Source organism: Diadema setosum, chromosome 5 (assembly GCF_964275005.1).
Source record: "Diadema setosum chromosome 5, eeDiaSeto1, whole genome shotgun sequence".
Taxonomy (NCBI): domain Eukaryota; kingdom Metazoa; phylum Echinodermata; class Echinoidea; order Diadematoida; family Diadematidae; genus Diadema; species Diadema setosum.
In genome coordinates, this window is record NC_092689.1 from 36,677,751 (window position 1) to 36,695,749 (window position 17,999).

A 17,999-nucleotide genomic window follows, 5' to 3' on the forward strand; every position below is an offset into this window, starting at 1 on the left:
TCTACCAATTAACCCTTTCTTCCTATACACTCCTTCTATTCCTCCGACCCCTCCTTGACCTTCTCGCTCCCTTGTCCTGATCTAAACTCAAACTTGTTGTCTAACCCACGATCACACACACACACCTCACAGCAAGCACACAATAATTTACCGTCGTCATTATCGTTATCCACGTAGAAATCAAAAGGGGGAACATTGCGTAATTTAACGGATTTGCAGTTTACTCACATGGTTCACTTTCAATATAATCTGTGATCAACCACTAGAGCACGCCTACACCCCCTACCCCCCCCCCAAAAAAAAAACAAAAACAAAACAAAAACAAAAACAACCCCACAATAACAAAATAACCCATAGACTTTCAGAATGAATAAAGCCACGGCAAGCACAACTAAAGACCATATCATGATATCAAATGTAATTTAGTACCCCAGATTAGATTATGATGGTGTGTTAAAAAATAATAATGATGACATAAGTGACTAACGGATTGTAGTCGATAAATCATTCTTTTTATTTTGTGTACAAACTAATGAGATGATTGTGAGGTGATGACGTTATCTCCCCTTTCAGTGAGGAGCAATAATCGGGTAGGCCCTAATCATTGGGCCCATTTACCGACGAAAGAGTGCCTGCTTTCGTGGCCTAAATTCATGTTTCTTTGTGCTATAATGCCCAGAAAAAATGGTTTTGATAAAAAGATCAGAATTTATCCTATCAGCACTTGTTCTCCTTCTGTTGGAAAAATGCGTATATCACAGTATTATTTACCTTTTTATCTGATTTAGTTTGCGCCTGTTCTGCTGTAAAACTCGTATGAAGATGTAGGCCTACATAGCAATCAAAGCTGAGCTTAAGTAGATTTCTGTGTTCGCTGACACCAGTCACCCCATTCAGGTGCCTGGTTTTGTGCAGCACAAAAGATTCTGTTGAGCCCATCAGCGCACGCTCTATTTATACCTCGCACCCGATCGATATTTCCATTGTTCACTGGCACATGTAGTTGATCGTGGAAAGGGGGGATACATGTAACGCTTGACAGCCTACACACAGGTGGATTACCAACCTGTCCGTTTTCTGTCGACGGGCAAAAAGAATCTCGTTTGGGGGCCTTAAAGGCACTCTGCGGAAGGAACGGGTTAACAAGAATAACGTATCAACAAGAACACGCTTAACTAACAGAGAGAGGGAGAAATCTCTGTCACTGGGTACGAAACTCCTCCTTACAATAGGGATATTTATGTAGTTAATGACTATCTACTAGTTTCTGGCTCCAAGTAGACCTACCACCAAAATGTAGCAGATTGTTATAAATAACAGACCGTCACTCGTTCAACTTGTGAAACCCGGTTGTGAAACCGTTGTGCCTCGAAATGAGTAGGCATTCAAACCAAGGTAGTACATTGTAACGACAACTTTATTAAAGTGTTTTATACGAGGGGATTATGGTTACAAGTGATCGTATAAGCACGATATTTTCACATTCTTGGAGTTCTTGCTAGATTGCTGTGACGCCGACGTCATGCCTGTAGTGGTTCGTCCTTTTTATGACTGTTGGAACCTCAACTTTGGTCGGGGTCATCCCACGAGCTCGACATCGACGGGTCAAACCGCCCACGTGCTTGACATCGGAAAAAAGGTCCACGATGCAGCTAATGAGTCATACAACCCACGAGTCATGGATTATAAGGTCCACGAGCTCGACACTAGGCAAATGAGGCCCATGAGTTTTGACACTATAAATAGGGAAATAAGGCACACAAGCTCGACACTAGAGGCGAAAAAAAGGTCCACGAGACCGACACTATACGTACAGCCCCGTGATGTTACGTCGGTCTCGTGGGCCTTTTTTGCCTAGTGTCGAGCTTGTTGGACTTGTTTGCCTAGTGTCGAGTTCATGATGGGCCTTACTTTCCTAGTGTCCAGCTGGTGGACCATGTAGCTCGTGGACCTATTTTAATTGACGTCGAGCTCATGAGTCTTGTTCATTATAGTCTCTAGTTCGTGGATTGTATAGCTGCTAGGCCTCCTATAACTCTCGGTCTGTATGACTCGTGCGTGTCGAGCTCGTGACCTGCATCCCTGCGGTCCTCGTCGGAACCCCAAATTGTGCTCCACCTCGGAACCCTCACCATGCAGCAGTTGTTAAAGTATCTTCTCCAAATCTTCTTGTAGGGCCTATAATGAGTGATTCTCTTTTAAAGGGACGATCAGGCTGTCATAGCCGGAATGTAACAAATTCCCGAATCACAATGACTCTAAATAACACTCTGGTACTCTCAATTTCCTAATTTGGAGTCACGTAGCTTGATCCTGAATGTTCAGTTTCCAATAGCAAGCTCCGTCTGAATTTTACGTCTGAACACCTCGGATTTATACATTTACCGTATCATAAGAGGCATCCATGTGAAATTAGCCGCATGGAGTGACTTTTTGGAAAGTTTTACACAAGTTCTGTCCCCATTTCCGTATTTGCTGGCATTTTCAGGTTATCAAAACTTCCGTAACCATTTTACTTTGCCTTGGTCAAGCCTCCATTTGACGTCATTCTTCCTGTCCACAGACCCCAGGAATTTATCTGAATTGGTCCCGTGTATTGACCCAACTGTACAGTGGTCCTGTGCCTCGTTAATAATGACGTTCACATTTCAGCCTATAATTATGAGGTATACAATCAGGGTATCCTAATATTTCTTCACTTTTGACGTCACATGCAAATAGTCTACTCGTTCCGGAAACATTTTTTGTTATCTTTTTTCTACAACAAACTCTCTTCAACTTTCATTTTGCGTCATGATTATCTTTACTGTTGGTCATGTCAATGCATGTTCGCGCCTTTAAATTCATACTCGTCACTGAAACGGCATAAACTCTTCACATTAACTGGTGGAACAAATTATTACGTGGTAAAAGTAAAATACGCCGTACCATGACATGTGGATTGCATTAGTAGAACACTTCAGTGAGAGTTTGAGGAAAACCGGACAATCCGTTCAAAAGTTATGAATTTGTGAAGTTTCTGCTCAGTCACTGCTGGATGAGAAAGCTGCTACAGCTTGTGATGTCACAATATGTAGAACGATATAAAGAAAATAATTATAATAAAGAAGATATGACTTGCCTCGTTCAGAAGGCATGACAGGGGGAATAATACTACCTTAACATACGTCAGTGACAAGTCAATGAAATGTACACTTTTTTCAAAAAAAATACAATTTTGTTAAATTCTCTTCATATTTTCCTTATATCTTTCTACGCATAAGGCATCATACACTTAGTAATCTTCTCATTCAGCAGTGACTGCGCAGATACTTTAAAAATTCATTACTTTTGAACGGATTGTCTGATTTCTCCCAAACTTTCACTGATGTGTTCTGCTATGACATTGCTGCATTCACTCAATCCACATGTTTATGAACGTGGACTTGCGATGTCGAAATAATAGACAATTATTGATAACCAAAATTGTTTACAATATTTCAAAGTATTCATCTGATCTGACTGCTGAAAACGAATATTAATGTCTTTTTGTTTTGACCTAACTATCATGACTGTGTTCTCCTTGTGTTGTTAGATATTGCATAGGAAAAGAACATACAATTTATAATTTATATGACTAATGTTGGTCTCCCTATAGCAACATCGCATATCGTTCCCTCTTCCAGCAAACCAATTCTGTTATTCTAAATTCCAGCCTATCTGCCCTTGTGCACTTTCAAGCACTTGCACGCACATTCACCACCATCACACATCAGTTTATTTTCCCTTGCTATCTTCGCAGCAGAATTTGTATTGTTACAAATCTAGTACGTCCCTACATTTTCCTCGGGCCGGTCATCTTTTCAAGAAATGCTTACAATGGCGGCCCTCTGCATAATCGCTTCTTAACTGAAATTGTTATTGTAATCCCTGCTGCATAGACATGCATACTGCATATTGTATCATTGATTTCCTTTTATATCGTTGTTTATGCAAGTCAGACGACTCTGTTTTAAATATACTTTGTATGTTTCCCACATGTTCATGATTATGATGTAACTTATGTATATTGATTTGCAGAAAATAAAGTATCTATCAAAGAAAAACTTAAGTTTTTTTTTTGGATTCTGTAAGTTTCTGTAATCTTTATGAAGAAACGTAAATTTAAAAATATAATCTAACACTAAAGAATTTTCACAAGAGTAACACTCTTCTGTCATACATAGTCAATCCTGTAATCACCTTCTATCATGTCTCAGAAAACACCAACGAAAATATCATGTCATCAATGCGATTGCTACAATTGTTGTTACTGATATTGTTGTCATCATTATTACCATCCTTGCCACTGTCTTTATTAATGTTATCATTATTATTATCATTATTATCATCACCATTATTGTTGTTGTTGTTGTTATTATTACTATCATTACGATTATCATTATTGGTATATGAACAACATTATTTACCATCATCGTCAGTTGTAGTGGAAGAAGTGGAAGAAACAAAGTAGAAGTATGAATTCTTCTTCTATTTTTTTATAGTACTATTGTGTTCATTTTCTTGATGCTACTTCAAAAATAATGGACACAATGAAGCTTCCGAGTATGATTTATTTGCACAATATGTAATTACCATGCTTTGTACATACTTCAAACACATCAGACTGTGCAGCCAGGGTGTAGAAGCACTAACCTTGAGAACTTTTTTTTTTCTTCTTTTTCTTGATCAGACCATCTCGCTAAGATCTAGGCCAAAAGAGAGCAACTAGTGGGGCGGCTTAGCTCGAAAATTCAAAGGAATTGTGCATTTTGTGATACAAGCACCAAATTTGGCACAAATGTACATTAACATGTTGCAAACATTTTTAGATATTGGGCCACTCGGAATTCTGTCTTTATGTCCACCATATTGGATTTCAAAATGGCCGCCATTTGAAATCTGCATTTGCGATTATCTCTGGGTCAAATGGTGCTAATGACTCGATTCTGGTGTCTAAATGTATGTTTTGGGGGGCAAGGAATCCAATGGTTACAATCTGCATTGCATATTTTTACCAATGGGCCGCCATGTTGGATTTCAAAATGGCCGCCATTTGAAATCTACATTTGTCGTTATCTCTGGGTCTAATGTTGCTATTGACTCGATTCTGGTGTCTAAATGTACGGTTTTTTTTTTTTTTGGGGGGGGGGGTAAGGAATCCAATGGTAACAATCTGCATTGCGTGTTTTCACCAATGGGCCGCCATATTGGATTTCAAAATGGCCGCCATTTGAAATCTACATTTGCGATTATCTCTTGGTCTAATGCTGCTTATTGACTCGATTCTGGTGTCTAAATGTATGTTTTAGGGGGCAAAGAATCCAATGGTAACAATGTGCATTGCGTATTTTCACCAATGGGCCGCCATATTGGATTTCAAAATGGCCGCCATTTGAAGTCTTCATTTGCGATTATCTCTGGGTCTAATGTTGCTATTGACTCGATTCTGGTGTCTAAATGTACGGGGGTTTTTTGTTTGTTTGTTTGTTGTTGTTGTTTTTTTTTTTGGGGGGGGGGTTTAAGGAATCCAATGGTAACAATCTGCATTGCGTGTTTTCACCAGTGGGCCGCCATATTGGATTTCAAAATGGCCTCCATTTGAAATCTACATTTGCGATTATCTCTGGGTCTGATGCTGCTATTGACTCGATTCTGGTGTCTAAATGTATGTTTGTTTGTTTGTTGTTGTTTTTTTTTGGGGGGGGGGGGCAAGGAATCCAATGGTAACAATTTACATTACGTATTTTCACCAAATGGGCCGCCATATTGGATTTCAAAATGTCTGCTTTTATACATGGCCGCTTCTCGATCTACATTTGTCGTTATCTTTGGATCCAATGACATGATTCTGGTGGTGGTGGTGGTGGTAGTAGTTGTAGGTGTAGTGGTAGCTGTAGTGGCAGTGATGATGCCAGAAATGTTACATTGTGTCATTCCAGGTTCATCGTGATACATGCATGCCTGTAGACTGACGGTGCTTGTTTTTGTTCAAGACAGTTCCACCATGTCCAAGAGGTTCACACTAGCTTATGCTGAGCGAACTTCACCATCAACATCACCGCATCTCACCACAACTGACTGCAGGTTGTGCCTCATATGTCAAGAAGACAAGAGACACTGACCAAACCTGACCAATCAAAGAGAAAAGTCATTGGTAGTGGGTACAGTTCACTCGCAGAGAACTTTTAGAGCTTCGCAGGATCATTTCACTTGGAAAGACTCGATGATGGTCATGGCATTGAAGCTCCGATGGTTGAACACGGTGCACAATATCACCAGACATGCAGGCTCGAGTACAACAACACCAAACTACAGAGGGCACAAAAGAGAGCAATCAAGAAAGAAGGGCAGAGCGATGAGGAACAATCTTCATGGAAATGCGCCAGGGCACATTCATGTTCATCGAGTACAGAGATGGTCCTAGAAACTTGTTTGTCTTGTGTGTCTGCTGTTTGCGGTCTACACTATTGGTTCCCATCCTGGAATTCTTCGATCACCCGAGCGACCTCCGGTCCCGCAACCATCCAGCGACGAAGGGCACTAGGGTTGTAAGTGAGCCCAACCGCGCCACCGTCTCCTTTGATGCAGGCATTATTCTGCTCATGTGCCTGGTCAATCGGGATTGAAGAGAACACCCTCTGTGTTTTCTGAACTGTGAAGTGGCCTTCACTGAATTTCCTGGCTACATCTGGGTGTTTGGTAGTGAGTTTTGCCATGTCCTTTAGGTGCACTGGTATCCACCTAGCATAGGTTGGACCAGCTCTGTCAGAGCATCGAGGTACATCATCAACGATCCCTGCCTGAGAGAACGCACATACACTAGAACCAACAGTTCTAGTTCTAGCACAGTTGCCCAGTAGCGAAACTGGGTGATGTTGTCTTGTCTCTGGCGACACCAGTCTTCAAACGCATGAAGGTCCTCTTCGTCCCTGGTTTCTCCCAGACAGTAGTGGTTGTATAGGCATTGTGTTGCAAGATGTACAGTGCTGTTGCAGTCACTTGATGTGCTCTTCTTGTGCGAAAGACATGAAATGCTCGCAGGAATGAGTCTGCTGTCCCTGCTGTCACAATCGCAATCTCAGTTTGCACAAGTGCTTGCACCCAATCACTCCCTTGCAGTCAGTCCCCCAGTATTTTCAGTGCCGCCATCTCTATGTAGAGACCACCAAACATCACTACTATGTGGTCTTCACCATAACTCTCTGGCCACTTCCACTGTATCTGCTTGGCCAAAGCAAACAGTAGCTGATCAAAGGTGACCACTGGTGTCTCTTCAGGATTCAGGTGTTCTACAGCATTTTTCACAACATCCATTGATTGCAGGATCATGGCCACAATGTGGGCACTTTCCAGGAAGAGTGGAAGCAGCGACATGGGGCAGATGACTCGAGCATCTGGTGGCTGTTGGCTGGCATGAAATGCAGCCCAAGATGACGAGAGAGAGAGAGATGCTCAGGCCAACGTGTGACAGTCTGTCGTCCAATCCCTTCTTGCGTGTATGAGCATGAAAAATCATCCCTATGTATGTTGGAAGTGGGGTCTCCTGTGCAACACTGTACTTGACACAGGTGGATGATGTTTCTGGGACCATCTCTGTACTCGATGAACATGACTGTGCCCTGGTGCGTTTACATAAAGATTGTTCCTCATCGCTCTGTCCTTCTTTCTTGAGTGCTCTCTTTTGTGCCCTCTGTAGTTTGGTGTTGTTGTACTGGCGCCTGCATGTCTGGTGATATTGTGCACCGTGTTCAACCATCCCAGCTTCAATGCCATGACCATCATCGAATCTTTCCAAGTGAAATGATCCTGGAAGCTCTCAAAGTTCACTGAATTTGATCAAGTTCTAAGCGAGTGAACTTTACCCGCTACCAATGTCTTTCCTCTTTGATTGGTCATACAGTGTCGCCATCTTGTCTTCTTGATATATGAGGCATAATTTCCAGTCAGTTGTGGTGAGTTGCGGTGATGTTGATGGTGAAGTTCACTCAGCATGAGCTCATCTGAACCTCTTTGACAAAAACAAAAAAACAGCACTGTCAGTCTATAGGCATGCATACATCACAATGAACCTGGAATGACACAATGTAACATTTCTGTTATCATCACCGCCACAACAGCTACCACTACAACTACTGCCACCACCACCACCAAAATCAAGTCATTAGATCCTAAGCTATCGACAAATGTAGATCGAGTAGCAGCCATTTTGAAATCCAATATGGCGGCCCATTGGTGAAAATACGCAATGCAGATTGTTACCATTGGATTCCTTGCCCCCCCCCCAAATAACCCCATACATTTAGACACCAGAATCAAGTCAATAGCAGCATTAGACCCAGAGATAATTGCAAATGTAGATTCTAAATGGTGGCCATTTTGAAATCCAATATGGCGGTCCATTGGCGAAAATACGCAATGCAGATTGTTACCATTGGATTCCTTGCCCCCAAAAACATACATTTAGACATCAGAATCGAGTCAATAGCAACATTAGACCCAGAGATAATTGCAAATGTAGATTTTAAATGGCGGCCATTTTGAAATCCATCATGGCGGTCCATTGGTGAAAATACGCAATGTAAATCATTACCATTGGATTCCTTGCCCCCAAAACATACATTTAGACACCAGAATCGAGTCAATAGCAGCATTAGACCCAGAGATAATTGCAAATGAAGGTTTTAAATGGCAGCCATTTTGAAATCCAAAATGGCGGTCCATTGGTGAAAATACGCAATGCAGATTGTTACCATTGGATTCCTTGCCCCCCAAAACATACATTTAGACACCAGAATCGTGTCAATAGCAGCATAGACCCAGAGATAATCGCAAATGTAGATTTCAAATGGCGGCCATTTTGAAATCCAATATGGCGGACCATTGGTAAAAATACGCAATGCAGATTGTTACCATTGGATTCCTTGCCCCCCAAAACATACATTTAGACACCAGAATCGAGTCAATAGCACCATTAGACCCAGAGATAGTGGCAAATGTAGATTTCAAATGGCGGCCATTTTGAAATCCAATATGGCGGACATAAAGAGAGAATTCCAAGTGGCCCAATATCTGAAAATGTTTGCAATATGTTAATGTACATTTGTGCCAAATTTGGTGCTTGTATCACAAAATGCACAAAAGGTTTGCTAAGCTGCCCCACTAAACTAACAACAAAGCCAAACAACAACAACAACTATAGCGACAACCAATAAGACCCAAAAAAAACCCTTATGAAGTCATAATAATGCTTTGCACAAAATGTGAGATAAAGAAAATGAGGATGAAGGAGAGAGAGAAGAAAACAGAAATCGACGAACAGAAGAAGAAACAACAACAGCAACAACGAACAACAAACAAAAAGTATAGAAGGAAGAAGAAGAAGAAGATGATGATGATGCATATCGAAGTAGAACAATTAGAAGAAGAAGAAAAAAGAAGTTGAAGAAGAAGACCAAGAAGAAGAAGATGAAGAAATAAAAGAAGAGGAAGAAAAAAAAAAGACGAAGAAGGAGAAGCAGAAAATAAGCAGACAAAGTAATAGAATGATGAAATGAAACCCACACCAACGCGAGCAAAACGACCTAACCAACTGTCATATCTGCTCAGGCTCATAAGCACACAACTTGGCAAGACAGAAGGAGATGGTACAAATAGGGAGATGCAAGTGTGAAACCTCCTAGTACTAGTATATAGTGTATCTCTGCACATCAGTAAGTCTAGCTTCTGATGGACTCTTTTTATTACTCATGTAGCGGTGACTCAGTGTACGCGATAAGCCGTAAGAGGGCGTGACACCCGAGGATTGCGCAGAGCTGGGATTGCGAAGAGCCATAACGACTCTGGGTTTGCGATGTTATGTCGAGAACTGCAATACGCGTTGGGCGCACAGTCTCATAATTATGATAATGAAAAACGATACTGTATACAGTATTTGCGGCATGAAAATTTCACGAATTGGAGCCGACGACCTTTCTCGCGGCATGAAATTTTCGCGAAATGCCACTGGCGTCCAATGCACATTGTGTAGGCAAGAACTTTCGCGTGTATTTTAATTCCTCGTTTTACAGTAGTATCACACTCAGAAAATTTTGCGCCCTCTCTTGGTTATTCGCAATTCATTTCATTTCATTTCATTTCATTTCATTTCATTTCATTTCATTTTGTTTCATTTCACTTCACTTCACTTTACTTCACTTCATTTCATTTCATTTCATTTCATTTCATTTCATTTCACTTCACTTCATTTCATTTCATTTCATTTCATTTCATTTCGTTTCGTTTCATTTCATTTCATTTCACTTCACTTCACTTCACTTCACTTCACTTCACTTCACTTCACTTCACCTCACTTCACTTCACTTCACTTCATTTCATTTCATTTCATTTCATTTCATTTCATTTCATTTCATTGTGGTTAAGTCTGCCTCCTTGAAAATTTGCTGTCAGATTCTTGCAGACTGAGTGTGTTCCCTGTAAGAGACGAGTTCGCAAGGCCCTTAACGGGAATGTTTAGAAATACATTTACTCTCTAGAACCATAAGTCATAGAGCGATTTTCCATCATAGTCATAATGAACAGTCATACAAATCATATGAGATGCTGATGCCATTAAAGCTCATTATTCCCTCTCCTGTATAAAATATTTTAATCTTCATTGTGTGTGTGTGTGTGTGTGTGTGTGTGTGTGTGTGTGTGTGTGTGTGTGTGTGTTTTCATTTCTTTGTTAATGTGACTAGACCGGATCTGTAATGTATTCAGATTTTATGCATGCTTTGTTCACAAAAGTTGCCCTTAACAACCACAAACCTTGCCAGGGGCCTGCCCTTCCTAACAGCAACTAAGTGAATTCCTGCCTATGGAGCCTTACGGGAGGGAACAGGTGAGTGACGAAATGCTTCCTTACCTGCTGTAGGAAAAGAAACACGGTCTACTGGGAGTAGATCAAATCCTTCACTTCACTTACTTTCTTTAGTTAAGAACAGCCGTAATGACTTTGTAAAGGTAAAGTAGATGGATTTACAATGTCGTTTGTGAGTATGGACAAAGAAGTCAGATGTCATATTATTGTGAGGCAATGACAATGTGCTCGTCACATAACAGATAGGCCTTCTGATGAGTTTGTGACGGTCATTGCAGTTTTTTTTTAAATGTAATAGCTTTTGATACGTCAAAACCTTTTTATTTTTAAATTTCTGGATTTAACTTTTACCAATATCTGTTTGCTCGGCCTTACTCTTCTGTTCAACGTTACTCGGACCACGAAGTGCAGAATAATCTCTTTTCCAAACACTTTGCCAACTGTAACTCCTTTTACAAGATGCGCCCTCCGCGACGACCGTGTCACTTTTGTCTTTAGAGGGCGTTAATATTCTGGGAAGGAAATTGCGTATTACAATAAGTAGGAAGCCATTATGATACCACATGTAAAAAGTTGTGCTCGTGCTCTTTTATTCTTTTCACTTGAGTGCCTAACATAGCAACCGATAATTAGCGAGCATTAATTTTGCGTGATATTTATATTGCCATGGTTTATCTGACAGTTGATGATAACTATACACACCCAGTTGGGGCTGCGTAATGGAAAATCTAACGAAATCGCTGATTTCTTGTAGTATAATTACGGTGTATGTATTAGTCTCTTAAATGAACTTACAGCCTGCCGACAAAAAGGACAATGCGAAAAGGTTTGGGTTTTTTTTTTCTTTTTCTTTTTTCTTCAGACTCCTCACGCCTGGAAAAGTACCAAACATAGCATGCATGTTAGCCATTATAATAGATTCACACATTCATGCACGATGTTGGTATGTGAAAATATGTGGTGCGACAAGGCATATGTCTTCATGACAATGAACTTATGGTAAAGCTATAGGCTGGTGGCGTTAAAAGTTCCTGTATCAGGAAATACATCATCGTCCATAGACTAAAGAACAGGGAATAACCTATTTACTTATATTCTGTGGTGGGAATAGCCGTAGCTCGTCTCACTTTATAACAATAGGTGCCGAGATTGTCCGAGCAGTTATTATCACATCAATTTTTCGAAAGATTCACTTGTTTGCAACAACAGAGACAAGGAATTTTGTCATACGGGAAAGGAGTGGACTTTCTGTATACTTGCTGGCCCAACACAGCAATAGTCGAGAATCTGTGCATGCGCATTTGGGTGGAAATCAACTTCTGAAATTGATTCAAATTATAACTGCTGATAGTTTGGTTCGCGTGATAGGAGATTATAGGGAAAAACTGCTGACTTTGTTTGCATCGATGAAGACAAGGATTTTGTCATCGAGGGCAGGGAGTAGGCCTACACATCTCGTTTCTTTTGGTACTGTTTGCCTAAGCTTGCCTCAAAAGGCAACAGGCGCCGAAAATTGTTTGCGTAGTCATTATATAGAATTCAAATACAGTCATTTGACAGGCCCTATGTCAAACACAAGCTGTTTTGGTTGCGTAATATAACATATGAAATCTGACGAATCTCTGGTTTGTTAGTACTAAAGGGGACAACGAATTTTGTCTCGAAGGCAGAGAGCAGGGAGGTGTTAGAAAAGGAGAAGAAACAGGAATATTTCATTTGTACCCCATGCATCATGCATCATGCACGCGGAGAATTTATGCGCTCTATCGCAGGTGTTCATGAATTGCTTCGACAAGTTAGAGACAGCGTTTCTATGCATTATTCCTCAATCACGGCAAACCGAGCGAGCAGCACTTCGCTGTTCCTTTCAATATCAAATATTTTTGGCAGCAACTATTTAGCGTGTAGAGAACAGGACACGCGAACAAAATACTTTAATCAGTAAAACAAATTGTACTTCTATTAAATACATAGAACACGCACTAGCAAATTTCTTCAACGGAAAGATTCAGCTGCTAAACATGGCCAACAAAATTATGCAGAAATGTGCACAAGATGTTTAAATGTTAACTTTTTATTTTATAGACCTACTAATATTCCTTTTTTTATTCAGTTCTGGGGTATTGATAACATGAAGAAAAATCGAAAGGATTTGTTCCGTAGCATAAATATATTTCCATAAAGTTCCAAACAAGCAGGATTTCAACCTTTCTTCTGAAATACAGCTGAAATTTTTAAATCAAAAAGCTCTTCTCTAGTCCTCAAATCAAAACTCTACGGAGTAGGGGCTTGGAGCGTGGAATATCAAAGCCAGTGAAATGCTAAAGAGGGTATCTCACTGAGCGGCGAACGTTTGCGAACGTAGCGAATTTGGGATTTCGCCAGGGTTCGTAAAGGGTTGCAAAAGGTTCGTTAACGGTTGCAAGAAAGTTCGCAAACGGTTTTTATTGTCGCAAGCAGTTTTTCTTGTCGCAAAGAAATTGTGAACATGTTCAAAATTTCTTTGCGAATTTATATTTTCGCTAACAGTTGCAAACATTCGCAAAACACTCGTAAGAATTCGCAAACCGTCGTTATACGGTGTCGCTAACATTTTTATTTGATTCGCCACTGCTATCGAACAAGTAACCATATGGTTCCTATATAAAAGTTCCTGCAACAGGCATGGTTCCACTCTAAGAAAGTTCTTGAAGCTCTTGACATCTCCATCATGTAATTGCTGCAAAAGCTTTTCATATTGACCAAAGTCTGTCCTCTGCAATAACCAGTCTTTCTTTTCTTCTTCCTTTCTTGTTTTTCTTCATCTTCTTTCTCTTAAGCTGCACGATTCATTCGTTCATTTCATTCATTTCATTTCCGACAACATTTTCATACACAAAATAACACAATCATCAATGCAATGCAGTAACAAAGAAAAATACGTGAAGTTGACAATACTACGCATCACAAAAGCAAAGTAAACAATGAAAATTGAATTGAAACTAAAGTCGCAGGAAATGGAGGAGACACGATAGCTGTATAGCAGCAGCCAGAAAAGGCAGCTCTTCAAGGCTAGCAGCACGTTGAGCCTCTTCTTGGCAAAAATTCACTTCCATATTCTGGAAATCCATCTTGAACGGTGGTCACAGGAGATCTGAATGCAGTGGAAGGTTGTACGTTCGTTTTATGGGTCTGACTATACAAAATCGCCTGGTACTTTTCCAGGTCCCAAAACATTCGCAAATTGTCGCAAGGGATTTGCAAACAGTTGCTAATATTTGCAAAACTGTCGCTAACATTTGCTGACAGTCGCCACCTGTGTTTTGCAAACACTTTCGCAAACATTCGCTCAAGTGTTGCTAATTATCGCTAAACATCGCTAAAAGTCGCTAATGGCAGAAGCGAACCTTGATTTTTCGCAAACATTCGTCAGAAAAGTTGGCGAATCTCAAATTCGCTACGTTCGCAAACGTTCGCCGCTCAGTGAGATACCAGCTTAAGCATTCAATATTGTCATGCAAAAGAACCTATGCATGTAATTACACAAACTGGGAAGAGATTCTACCCCTTCCCCATGTACACCTCCCTGCTGAGAGTTGATGCTTTGTTCCTTTTTGTGATGATCGCCGTAGCTTTCCTAACATAGCAACAGACGGAGAGAGTTTGCATGCATAAGGCAGTTCGTAATCACCTCATTAACACATTGGTACAAATGACCTTTCTTTTTTGCTCAGTTGGTTTAGGCACTTCACTAGTTTTCAAAGGGGGCATAATGCATAAGCTTGCCCGTCGTAACGATTTCTGGAATTCGTGTTCAAACAAAGTATAAACTTGCGTTTAGACCCTGCGGGCCCGTTTCATAAAACTGCCACATTTCTATGACAAATTTGCTCTCAGCCAATCAGATGCAAGGATTTCAGTAGCTTGTCACATCTATGACAACTTGTCACTGATGACAAGTTTTATGAAAGGGGGGGGGTGGTGTTACAATAGAGTGTGCAAGACCCGGGGGGGGGGGGGTGGTGTAACAAGAGAGTGTGCCAGACCCCGGGACGGGGGGGGGGGGGGGGGGGGTGTGACAAGAGAGTGTGCCAGACCCGGGGGGGGGGGGTGGTGTGACAAGACCCCTTTATTGTCGGGGGGGGGGGGTGGGGCGGGTGTCAGACACCCTGGAGTATGGTGTGACAAGACCCCTTTAGGGGGGGGGGGGAGGGCGGGGCGGTGTCAGACACCCCGGGGTGTGGTGCGACAAGACCCCTTTATTGCCGGGGGGGGGTGGTAGTGGGTGTCAGAGACTTTGGTGTGACAAGACCCCTTTTTTGTCGGGGGGGGGGGGGCGGGTGTCAGAGACCCGGGGGTGTGGTGTGACAAGACCCCTTCTTGTCGGCGTGGTATCAGAGACCCCAGCGGTTGTGTGACATGACACCTTTTTTTTTATCGGGGGGGGGGGGGGTCCAAGACACTGGGGTTTGGTGTGGTGTGACCCCTTTTTTTACCAGGGGGGGGGGATTGTCAGAGATTCTTGGGGTGTGGTGTGACCCCTTTTTATCGGGGTATGGGTGGTGTCAGACACCCCGGGGGTTTCGTGTGGTTTATGGGGGGGGGGGGGTTCAGAGACCCCTGGTGTGGTGTTACACTCTTTTTATCGGGGGGGGGGGAGGGGTGTGTCAGAGACCTGGAGTGTGGTGTATGACCCCCTTTTTTCGGGGGGGGGGGGGGCTCCCCGACCAAGTGGTCGTGGTGTGACACTTTAGAAAATACGTTTAAACTACTAGTATCTTAACAATAACGTTACAGTACTTTTTTGAAGGGGAGATAAGAATATATTCAATATTTTTTGGGGGGAGGGGGGTGACTCGCAAGCGAGGGTATTCAATTAATAATAATAATATAGGTTTTCCCGGCCAATTTCGCACTTTTTTCAGTCCAATTCCTAATTGGTGCATTCACTTTAGCACAATTTAGCCTAGACGGCATGTTCGATATTTCAATTTTATAATCTCTTCATTCAAATTCATTTTGGAGCATTCAAATTACCTATTACATCATTCGAATCAGCACTTTTCAGTTCAAATTCGTAAGACAAGCACCATTTCGCAAATCGTTCATTCAATTTAGCACGATATAGTCACATGATCACGTATACGCTGCGCTCGTTCATTCGAATTCATTCTTGGGCATCCAATTTCGCATTTACTGCAGTCAATTTAGCAGACACGTTTATGCTTTTATTCTGGTATCACCTTTGCAACAGTACTTTCAAAATATGTGTATGTGTTTATAATGTTCGATAGCATTATTTCATTCACAGATACATTGATCTTAAGTTTGTTTTGTCAATAATTGGGAGAAGGAGGTTTCAATTTACATCGTGATTATTTCTTTCATCTGCATGTTTCATTATTTTCATTTGGTGGTTGCTAGATTACGTTAATTATCATTAGGAATAAATAAAAGTTCTTGGATCAACTCTTGCCATCAATTCTTTCCATGTCTTCTTGAGAGATACGCCTGTACTAACTCGTGCTGCCATGACTGGACATAAGAAAGTGAATTGAATCTATGGTATAACTGGTGCAAGCACGGCATGTACAGTATAGTTCTGATAACATGTATGAAAGAACAACAAACAGAACAACAAACTTGAGTTATTTAGGGTCAAAGATACCTTTACTATATACTTAACAGTGTGTGGATGAAACAAAAATTCACATTTAAATACATATAAATCACGGTTCTCACCTTTTCAAAATAGAAATAACATTACGCCAATTTGAATGAACATGTTTGGAATTTGATTGCCCATACGCGAAACTGAATGACTGAAATACCATTTTCCGCCAGTGCTGGCGAATTTGAATGACTGAAGAGCACGTGCCAATTTGAATGCCCGTTTTACGAATTCGAAAGGCATATGTGCGAATTTCATTGACCGAAATGCTAAATTGAACGAACAAGTTGCAATTTTGAATGACAGAATGTGCAGTGACGAGGATTTTCGCTAAATTGAATGAACCTTTTATCAAATGGACTGACAAAAGTGTGAAATTGGCCGGGAAAACCTATAATAATAATTGTTTTGGATATAAACTCCAAACTTTATTGTCCAAGAATGGAAATTCTTTTTGCCCAATTGATCGTGGGCCCGGCAGCCACTGAGCAGCGCCAGATCGACGTTGCTCTAACCTTTTCAACTGCTGAACGGCAAACAAGGTAGCAGCAACTCCCATCTTTTAACGTCTTTTGGTATGACGCGGCCGGGGTTTGAACCCACGACCTCCCGATTGTGAGGGCAGCCGCTCTACTCACTGAGCCAACACATCGGTAAATTTTTATAGTATTAAAGTGCAACAAGCTTGATAAACGTTTTGGGTAGTTATTTCAACAAGGTTTAATAAAGATGTAAGAGGATACGTTATTTGCTTAGGTTTCTAAGAAAAACACTTATGATGAACAAAACTGTGTAGTTTTTAGTATTTCGTGAATAGATCTTTCATGTACTGATAAAAACACCTGAAAATCTTCTTGAAAAAAAAAAGAATACTTGAAAGTGATGGCACAGTGCGGACATATTCTTTGTTCATTTTTTTTTCGGTGGGGGAGAACATGTGTTAATATTGGATGGGATTTTCAGAATTTCAGAATTTCAGATTTTCTAAGCAAAGTATCCATAAAAACTGTACTCTGTGCTTTTTGCTGTTGTTGCCATCGAGTGATTAGATCTTTTCATTTACTGATCAAACTACTTGAAAATCTAATAAGTGCAACAAATGGGCAGAAGATGATGGGAGAGGGTCATTCCCATCCTACATGTAGAGACCTTTTTTTATATTTATATGCAATGCGGTGCATCCTTTTTAATATTTAGAAAATGTTCAATCCCTAAATAAGACAATAGATTTGATATCCAATAAGCCTGTAGATGCAAAACAATAAACTGAAAATCAACTAATATGATAGCTGCATGACTTTCTCAGTTACGGCCTACTACGCAGATTATTGATTTTGAAGATCTAATGTATCCCCTCCCATATGAAGAAGCTTTCACATTTGTAATCTTGAAATGTGATTATGTGGTGCACACTTCGGATGGAATATTTGAAAGTTTTCACTCAAAAAAGTAAGACGATACTGTGGTTAT